Genomic DNA, 10,793 nt, shown 5'->3' with positions numbered 1-10,793 from the left:
GTACATAAAGTACACAAGAGTAAACTTTAAGAATACTTTAAGCAGTATATTTAAAGAGTATATTTCAAGTGTACGTTGGTAAACCTCAATCCCTCAGCCTTAAGGGCTGTGCGGTCAGTGCTCTCGTCACCCATTCCGATGGTCCACTGTTAAAGCCCCAGTGTGGGCAGTTTGATGCAGGCGGCTTACATATACCAAGTACATTGGTAGTATATGGATGAGTGTACTTGTTGTATACTGTGTACTTTTGCAAACTTAAAATGAACTTGAAAAATATACTCAAAGTATACTTTTATTTGTCATGTTCTGTGTTGTCGCTCTGCTACCGTCTGCCTGCTGTGTCATTGCAGTGCGCTGCTGCCCGACTGAGGCGGAGCCTCTGGTGCACACCTGCTGCTAATCACTCACCATGGCGGCAGAGCACACTCATTGCCAGATTGTCCCTCATGCTTTCCACATCCTCCGCTCAGCTCGGCTTTGTGTTTTTGTCCTCGCCTCATGCCTTTGCTTTCTGGCTTTTATCTGTGACATTCTGTGCGTACCTGTTCCCACGTGGTGTTTCCAGTGGCGTCCTGAGTTTTGCTACGGTTAACTAATTCCCTGCTTCGGTTTTCCAGTAGCGCTTTTGTTTTTACCCTGCTGGCCTTTTTCTAGTAGTGGTTTTGTGTTTTATATTTTTGTGGCTCTGCCCGTCTACCTACTTTGGACTCTTTGACTCCTTCTATTTTTGTATTTGTATTGTTACCCTCAGTTTTGGAGGAAGCCTTTTGTAATAAATATTTTTTGATCCAACGGAATCTGTGTCTCTGCATTTTGGGATTTTTTGCTAAGGGATGAGTTAAAATTTGAGTTAAAATGTAAGAAAGTGGGCTTAATATTTAAAATATGTAGCTAGAAAAAATTGTGGATTTGATTTTTACATTCAGCGCATCATAATCAATTAGTTATCATATCAGTCCTTGAGAATATTTACAGGTAAACATTTAACATTAGTTTGGTACAATAGATTTACATTGCACGCACATGCATTTTTATGTCATTCTTACATTGTTTTCATGATTTATGTCTGATTTGTTCTATGCATCATTATTAATCTATTTAAATATTGAAAATAAGAGCATCTTAACTGTAATTTTCACTTTCACCACCAAGTGGCAGCAGGGTGTCATGTTTTGTTTCCGTGCGTGCGCGTGTGGGTGGGTGTGTGTGTGCGTGTCAGCAGCCAGCATTTATAAATACTTAATAGCTGTTGCAAGAGAAGTGCAAAGGGGGTGGACGCTGCAGAGCCAACGGTTCAATATTATCAGAGTAGGGTGTTGAGTTGGTTTGTGTAGTGAAGGTGATTAAAGCATTAAAAGATGATGTAATGTCACAGAGCATCAGGTTTATACACCTTTTTCTTAAACTATCATTTCTAACTTTGAGTTTAACAGGACCTGTTGTTGACGACCTATTATTTCTTATCTTCATTTGTCATTGCAGTTGTTTACTCAACAAAAAATATTCTAATTCCAAAAACCACATATTAAAGTTATTTGGCAGTGTTTTGCAATACAGTTTTGATTTGTTGAATTAATTTTACCCCAGACGTCCCCTTAAACACAAACTATTGTTGACAAAGCATATTATTGTTCTTTTAAATTATTGATGACAAGGGAAATTTAAACATCCAGTTGCTCACATAAATTTTACAGTTAAGTAAGATAGAGTCATACAGTAAAGTAAAATAAAAATAGATACAATTAAATAAACAAAATTATTAAAAAAAAACAATATCCTCCTAAATTGTCCAATCCCTGCACCTCCCCTGCATATCCTGGCCAATCATCATCATTTTTAAATTTTTTTTCAAATTTGTCTCAGAACAGAGCTAGACACACATCAACTGTCTGACCAATCAAATGTGTCCCTACATGTCCCACCCACGCATTCACCTCCCTGTTCACACTGCCAGAGATGTGGACGTGTGATGATAATCTCTCATCTTTTGTCATTTACCAACAAAAATCACCACTAGATCGCGCTCAGCGGTTCCCCAGTGCTCTCAATAAAAGCAGAGGGTAAACTACATGTAATGTGTTGGAACATAAGCAAAGGTTTACGATCGGCAAACACTTTTTAAGTGTATACAGGTGTGCTTCGTTGTGGCTGACACATTTTTGTGTGCCATGTTGATAAGATGCTTTTCTCAGTCTTCTTATTCTTTGTATTTGTTTTTGAATTAGTTATTCTTCAACAAATTTCCCTATTATAATTACACACGGGGAAAATCACAATCATTTATTGTAACTTTCACTTTCTCATGCATTCTTATCACTACACCTAAAAAAAACATTGCAGCTTTTACCATAATTGTTGGGAAAAATTCCTGCATCTAAAAAATAGCCTGCCAGATCCCAAGGGGTCTGGTAAATTTTGGTCAGTGTCCAAAAACAGCCTAAGGAGGGAAGCCCAGACTTCCCTCTCCCCAGCCACTTCATCCAGCTCCCCCCGGTGGATCCCGAGGCATTCCCAGGCCAGTTGAGAGATATAGTGTCTCCAACTTGTCCTGGGTCTTCCCTGAGGCCTCCTACCCGGTTGGACATGCCCCGAACACCTTCCCAGGGAGGCGTGCGGGAGACATCCTGACGAGATGCCCAAGCTACTTCATCTGACTCCTCTCACTGCGGAGGAGCAGTGATTCTACTCCCAGTTTCTCCCGGATGAGTGAGAACCATGGACTGATTCTAATCCCAGCCGCTTCACACTCGGCTGCAAACCAATCCAGTGAGAGTTGAAGATCACAGCCCGATGAAGGCAGCAGGACCATATCATCTGCAAAAAGCAGAGACCCAATCCTGCAGCCACCAAACCAGAACCCCTTAATGCCCTGGCTGTGCCTAGAAATTCTGTCCATAAAAGTAATGAACAGAATCTGTGCAAAGGGCAGCCATGGCAAAATCCAACCTTGACTGGAAACAAGTCCAACTTATTGCAGGAAATTTGGACCAAGTTCTGACACCGGTCATACAGGGACCGAACTGACTGAATAGGGTGGTCCGGTACCCCTTACTCCCGGAGTACTCCCCACAGGATTCCTCAAGGAACACGGTCGAATGCCTTCTCCAAGTCCACAAAGCGGACTGGTTGGGCAACCTCAAGGACGCTGCCAAAGGTGTAGATTTGGTCCACAGTTCCAAGACCAGGACGAAAACCAGACTGCTCCTCCTGAATCCGAGATTCAATTATCGGGCAGATCCTCCTCTCCAGAACCCCTTAATGAACCTTACCAGGAAGGCTGAGGAATGTAATCCCATGATAAATTGGAACACACCTTCCGGTCCCCCTTCTTAAATAGGGGGACCACCACCCCGATCTGCCAATCCAAAGGCACCACCCCTGATGTCCACGCAATGCTGCAGAGTCATGTCAACCCCACAGCATCCAGGGCCTTAAGGAACTCCGGGCGGATCTCATCCACAGCCGGGGCCCTGCCATCAAAGAGCTTTTTGACCACCTTGGCAACCCCCAGCCCCAGAGATAGGCGAGCCCATCATGGAATCCCCAGGTACTGCTTCCTCACTGGAAGACCTGTCAGTGGGATTGAGGAGGTCTTCAAAGTATTCCCTCCACCATTAGTTTTTTGTATAAATTTCAAAGCAATTTTTCCCCTGATTTTTTAAATAGGGCTTATCTTTGGACATTCCACTGTTTGCTTTTAGCCTTGAGAAGTCAATTACTTTGAACTACATGGATTTCTGCAACACCTTTCATTCGCTTTCTTTTGGAGAGGAATCCTTTGTAAATTAATTCTCGAAGAAATTCTAAAAGAAGACTTATTTGATAAGAAATTTGTAAAATCACAAGCTGATGCAATTTTATTGAAAAAAATAAGTCAACCCATCGAAACTTTGTAAAAAAGCTGCTGGCAAATCAGGCATTTTAGGTCACAACAATCACACAAAAAAGCCTGTGAAACCCTGGAGGAACTGCTACATGTTCAATAACAGTAATAAAGTGGCACATACTATGGGACAATGCGGTGTATTCAATGACAGGTTTTAAATAAGGCGCAAAATGGTCACAGTGCATTATAATACATTGAAGTAATGCACAAAACAGTATACACAATATGAGTAATGCTATTTCTTCAGTTATGATGTACCTAAAGTATATCTCTCTAGTAAAGTATCCACAATAAATGGATGTACATACACACCCACTCAATGGTTATAACTGCAGTGGTTTTATCTGGGGGGACTCATGCTTGCTGCATACCAAGTGCACATGCACAGTCCTGCCCTGCCGCATTGTATCATCCCAGTGATATGACACAAAACTATTGTGGGTACCTAAATTGAAAATTTGTCGGAGGCTCTTTAGCAGCTCTTTCAATTCTGCAGGGCTGTGGGACATCTGCAATGCAGAAGTCTATATATAGCAATGGAGAATGAGGGTGAGGGTGTGGAAGACAGAAGAGGGGTGATGGGGGAGAAAGGAGGCAATAAGACAATAAAGGAGGATAATAAGGTCTGCATTTAATAATAAGTAAGGTGGAATGCTGAAAGTGAAAATGAAAGTTTAACAAAGAATGTTACAGAAACATGGTTGTCCCCCCACCGCTGTATATGTGACATAGAAGTCAGCATACAGTAAGGTGATGTTTAAGTCACCAAAATCAGCATTATTATGAAATATCAATGCTGAGCACATCCAGCTTCAGCCTGAAGGATCGTCAGAGATCAGTTCAATTGAGTATGCACCGCCACCACAACAAAACTGCTGACTGCGGCACACAAACAGCATGAGCAGATCAAGGGCGACGCTTCAGCAAGCAATGCATGACATGCCCCTGCCGTGGCATTGATTGCACCCCTGCATTTGCAATAAATCTGTTTCCTGACACTCTCTATGTCTATGCCCTCACTTCATGGGGTCCAGACGAAGCCATTAGTTTCCTTGTGCCACACGAGAAAGATGGAGCATTAATCACGCTGACACTAGATGGCTGGAATACACTCAAAAACAGGGCAGGTCTACATTTAGGACCCATTCTAAGTATGCCAAACAATGAGATTACAGTGGATTCAGGGCCCAGCAAAGTCACAGATATTTGGTAAAAAAAAAAAAGAAAAACATTCTTCAAAAATAGGGAGTTTTTTCCACTGAAAACACATTTCATTCACTATAATGTCACGCACTGGCGTGGTTGGCAGTTTGAACCCCGAAATGCAGAGTGGAAATCACACACAAACGGTCAAAAAACAAAAAGAGTCTTTAATAACAAAAGGTGTCCTTCTAGAGGTAACAATAATCCAAGTGCAAAAATACAAAAATATAAGAGAGTCCAGAACAGAGGATAACAAGCAAAAAGGTACAACAACAAAAATAACTAAAAAGTTAAAAGAGGAGCTAAGCTAAGCTAAAAAAGGAACAGAAAACGCTGCCGAGAACCAGGCAGGAAAACTGGCGGTACATGCTAGGAAACAACTGGGCAGAATGCTAAACAAAACTACTCACTACATCATTGTAGGAAACAGCAAGACAAAAGCACAATGCTGGAAGCAGGTTTGTCGCAGGTTGCAGGAGAAGGGCTGAGAACAATCTGGTGCCAGAGTGTTGGCTTCCCATGGCTTAAGAGCAGATCAGGTGATTGCTTGCAGGTGCGGGTATCGCCAGCTCCGCCTCAGCAAGGCAGCATACACTTAAACAGACAGACAGCAGGCGGCAGTAGAGCAACAACACAGATCATGACAGTACCCCCCTCTCATAAGACGCCCCCTGGCGGCATACCTGGGATGGAGAGAGTGGAAGTTTGTGATGAGGGATGGGTCCAGGATACAGGAGCGGGCGACCCAGGAACGCTCATCAGGTCCATATCCCTCCCAGTCCACCAAGTACTGCAGCCCCCTACCCCTTCTTCTCGGCCGAGAATAGCCTTCACCGTGTATGCTGGCTGACCATTGATCATGCGCGGCGGAGGCGGAGGCTCGACTGGCGGACACAGCCGGCTGGTGGAGACATGCTTCCTGACCAGGCTGATAGTCCGGCGCTGGCACCCGGTAGCGGTCAGCAAGCTGGCGGTTCCGCTTGGCTGTCCTGAAGAGTGCAGCCCGGGTCTCCCGCCATACCCAATGTGCCCAACGAAGGTGGTGATGAACTGCCGGCACAGACACCTCGGACTCCTGTGACGAGAACAACGGAGGTCAATACAATCTTAAACGTTGACATATGTGTAGCCGTGCTCTGCAGGGAGTTACGGGCGTACTCCACCCAAAGGAGGTGGGAGGACCAGGAAGAAGGGTGCCCATGACAGATGCAGCAAAGGGCGGCCTCCAGGTCCTGATTGGCCCACTCTGTCTGGCCGTTGGACTGCGGAGGGTACCCAGAAGATAAGCTACCTGTTGCCCCCAAGGCCTTGCAAAAGGCTTTTCACACTTGAGATGAGAAATGTGGACCCCGGTCGGAGACCACGTCCAGCGGGATGCCGTGTACGTGTTTCACTAGGAGTCGAACAGTTTCTAATGACAACGGAAGCTTTGGTAAGGCAATGAAGTGGGTCATCTTTGAGAAACGGTCCACCACCATGAGGATGACTGTGTGCCCTGCGATGGAGGAAGTCCGGTAACAAAATCCAGCGCAATGTGGGACCATGGTGGGGAGGGGACGGGCAACGGCTGCAGCAGTTCAGCAGGTGGTCGGTGCGTTGATTTGTTCCGGGAGCAGACATAGCAGGCCGCCACAAACTCCTTAACGTCGGCTGCCATGTAGGGCCACCAGAACCTCTGTGCAACCATGATTTGGGTGCGTCTGACTCCAGGATGGCAGGCTAATTTAGAGGATTGGCCCCATTGCAAAACATCAGTCCTCAGGTCCGCTGGAACGAAGAGTTTGTCGTCCGGGCAGCCTTCTGGTGATTCGGCTGCGGCCACCACTTCAATCACCCTTCTCTCCACCTCCCATTGGAGCTCTCCCAACACAGGTACTATGGTTTCCGGGGTTTTGTCCACTTCAGCGGGTCCTAAGACTCTGGCTAACGCATTGGGCTTCTGCTTGCGGGAGCCAGGTCTGTAGGTGATTGAGAAATTAAAGTGTGTTAAGAACAGCACCCAGCGAGCTTGGCAGGAGTTGAGTCTTTGGGCCAACTTGATATATGCCAGGTTTTTGTGGTTGGTAAGTACGACAAAGGCATGTCCGCGCCCTCCAGCCAATGCCTCCACTCCCTCAGCGCAAGAACGATGGCCAGCACCTCCCTGTTTGCCACGTCATAATTACCCTTTGCTGAGGTGAGGCGACGCGAGAAAAATGCACATGGGTGGAGCCTTTGGTGCTATAATTACAAATGAACTTCCTAAAGACATTAGAAAATCGCAGGAACCTGTGCAAGTGCTTCTTTGATGTTGGAGTGGGCCAGTCGACCACCGCTTGGATTCTAGAGGGATCGGCTCCACAATATAGCCCAAGAATGAAACAGAAGAAGCGTGAAATTCACATTTTTCAGCTTTCACAAATAGCCAATTCTCAAGTAGGCGCTGAAGAACACGCCTCATGTGTTGCACATGTTCCAGTCAGGAACGGGAAAAAATTTATATATCGTCTAAGTAGACAAAACAAAACTGGTTAAGCATGTCTCTCAAAACATCATTAATAAGATTTTGAAATACTGCGGGGGCATTTGTTGAACCAAAAGGCATGACCAGGTACTCAAAATGCCCCAGGGGCATGTTAAAAGCAGTCTTCCACTCATCCCCATCCCAGATGCACACTAAGTGGTAGGCATTGCGGAGATCCAGTTTGGTAAAAACTTGAGCGGAATGCAAGACAGAAGAGGCTCAATCCATAAGCAGGAGTCGAGAGCGGTTCTTCACGGTGACCTCGTTTAAGCCACGGTAATTAATACATGGGTGTAATGTCTTGTCTTTCTTTTCGACAAAAAAAAAAAACAGCGCCGAGAGATGAGGAAGACGGACGGATAAGACCTGCAGCGAGCGAGGCTGGAAAGTACTCCTTCAGAGTTTGCTGCTCGGGTCCGGACACATTATATAACCGTGCATTGGAGAGAGGCGCATCAGGAAGAAGTTTTATAGCGCAATCATACGACTGGTGAGGAGGAAGAGTCTGCGCCTGATCTTTACAAAAAACTTGGGCTAGATCGTGATACTCAACAGGTACCTTAGACAATTCAATCTTTTTGGCGGGACGTAAAGAATTGGTGGTCTCGGGTACAGCGGTGGCATCCATCCAAGGAGTACACCTCCTTGGGGGACGGGAGCCGGTCGAGCTGGGCACTTGACTAACAGGTGGTCCGGCGCACCGCAGTAGAGGCACAGGTTGAAGCAGCGACGGCGTGACCTTTCGGTGGACGTGAGACGACAACCCCCCAACTGCATAGGCACCTCCACAGAAGAATCCGTGATGGTGGTGTCCTCTGAAACATCGCTCGTGTGGTGCACCGCCGGAATCGGCCGTGGCGAGACCCCCGTCGAGCTGCCGGTGGAGCACTCCTCCTCCATGTGTACTACAAAAATCCACGAAAGGCGAGCCGCGATGTAGTGAGTACTGGAACCCGTTTAAATCGACATCCCTTGGATTGGCCGACTCATGTCGACATAAGCGTTTGTCAGTGTAACTATCGAAGCTATTGGTTGTACATTTACTTGCGACTTTGGCCAGAGACATAAGGAGAATGAGCGATAATAAAGGATATTTTTTTTCTTGACATCATTTTCCTCTATTTGTGCCTATTTCTATTTAGATTTTTCTGTTGTCATATATTTTATAATCTTTTTTTTTTCTCTACAGCTTTTAATGCTGTGTAACCAGACAGTAGTTGCAGGCTGCTTTGCGATAATGATGAAGCTGACAATACTACAACACATGACAAAATAAACGGACCCATTTATCATAAAAATGACTCTCTAATTTTATGTCGACCATGTATGTCGACATCTACTTGAGCGGGCACCTTGTAGTAAAAAGAACATTTGATGAGTTGGTCGACATAGTCGGGTTGTGGACATAAGTGGGGGTCCCACTAGGGGGGTTCCACTGTATAATCCTTGATTGATCATGCTATATATTAAACACCCTCACCCTTGGCTTAACCGTTCACATGTAATGTATACGCACGTATTCGGGCCGTGAGTACGTTTTTCCCGGTGACAGCGGCAAAGGCAACTTCAATCCATCTTAGCCCACCTGATTTTTCACCTCAGGATGCAGGCAGGCTGACGCTGAAATGAGATGACGCTATTAATTTGAATATAAGATAACTCTTGTTGGTCAAGGCCCCTTTTTGGAACAAAAAATCCTTTAAGCTGCGTTCATGTTGAAAAAAACATAGCTTAGTGTTGGTATTTTTGTCATTGGACCAAAGGCTGCACAGTAGTATAAGGATGCATAAAGTAAGGACATGATTGGACAGCTTTTGTGACTTGTTTCGGCACCTAACCCAAATATTGCAATCTCCCAGGTTGAATACGTTGGTTAGTTTCATCTCCAACTCAACCCAACCAGTCGAGGCAGACAGTAGTCCACACACACAATCTACAGTAGGTTCTGTGTCGACCCTAGAGGGAGCTTTTCCCTCGGTTGGTAGAGGGGTCGTTTCCGAACCTGAAGGTTGCTGGTTCTTTAAAATCCGTCCTCCTGTGACCATGTCTAAGTATCCTTAGGGAAGATACTAAGAACAACATGGTGGACCAGGACTTGGTGAGTTGGTTGATTTAGGCAGGTTGTCAACATTGTGTATGTTATTTTATTGATAAATGGTGGTTTTAAAGTCTGTTATTGTATCAGTTCAAAAGCTACCATATTTTCATCACACTTTATTCTTTACATACTCTTTGTGATGACTATGAAATGATGCAATATGGTATATTACATCTGAATTGTCCGTAGGTGTGAATGTGAGTGTGAGTGGTTGTCTTTATGTGTCTCTGATGTAATTTATCTCATTTAGTATGTATTGTGTAAAACTAAGACAGGAACAACATCAAATTAAAAGCACAAAGTGAATACAGACCCACCATCCACTACTATAAGCTTGGAGTTTGTTTTTCAGGAGAAGATTATAGGCGCTGCTTGATGTGTGTGGTAACAGGCAGTGTGCTAGCATGAATTAACTTCAAATATACACATTAGCGCTCAATAACGTCATCAAACTTTACCTTTATGCATTCCCACACAGTATCAGCATTTGGGAGCAAGTATGGAGTGAAAAAACCCCGATAAAAATACAGTATAGTTGACAATCTGTGCCGAGTGGGTGAAGGCTAGCGCACGTACAATGGTGCGTTCAAGGACCGTCAAACAAAGTGGGACACTCGCAACAAACAACATAAACATGCAAAAACTTCAAACTATATTATTCTTTTGAATAAAATAATGGCCCATAGTTCCAAAATTGATATGTATTTACTTAAAATTGTATTTAGTTATTTACAAAAGTATTTTTTTTGTGTGTGTATTTTTTTTTTTATTATTGCCTGAAAGGTTTCCTCCGCCCAGTTTGGCCCCGCCCACGGACTGGTATTGGGCCCCAGCCTGGTGGTTGGGGACCCCTGTGTTAACACACATAGTGTTGAGTCTTGCACAGCTTGAAGCGGGGTCCATCCATACGTCACCATTTTGGAGCATGTTTGTGACAATTTAAGGTAAGTTTAAACCATTTATAGAGATAGATATCGATGATATAGAGATATATGTTAAAGTGATACTTTACTTTACTTTACTATATGCAAATTGGTTAGAAAATAACTGATGTCATGCTTTATATTAATGCTTTTGGTGCCCCTTTCAGGAGAGTGACGCAT

At 44.5% G+C, this 10,793-nt stretch overlaps 1 long non-coding RNA gene across 1 annotated transcript; it reads right to left on the bottom strand.

Moving 5' to 3' along the window:
- Positions 1 to 4,595: 4,595 nt before the first annotated feature.
- On the bottom strand, positions 4,596 to 10,225 carry LOC129180148 (uncharacterized). Its single transcript, XR_008570100.1, has 3 exons — positions 10,149 to 10,225; positions 5,773 to 6,164; positions 4,596 to 5,683 (listed from the first exon to the last, which is right to left on the bottom strand). It is a non-coding gene; the product is annotated as an uncharacterized LOC129180148 (long non-coding RNA).
- Positions 10,226 to 10,793: the final 568 nt, after the last annotated feature.

This window comes from Dunckerocampus dactyliophorus, chromosome 4, assembly GCF_027744805.1.
Source record: "Dunckerocampus dactyliophorus isolate RoL2022-P2 chromosome 4, RoL_Ddac_1.1, whole genome shotgun sequence".
Classification (NCBI taxonomy): Eukaryota; Metazoa; Chordata; class Actinopteri; order Syngnathiformes; family Syngnathidae; genus Dunckerocampus; species Dunckerocampus dactyliophorus.
This window is presented reverse-complemented; position numbering and strand designations above follow the sequence as displayed.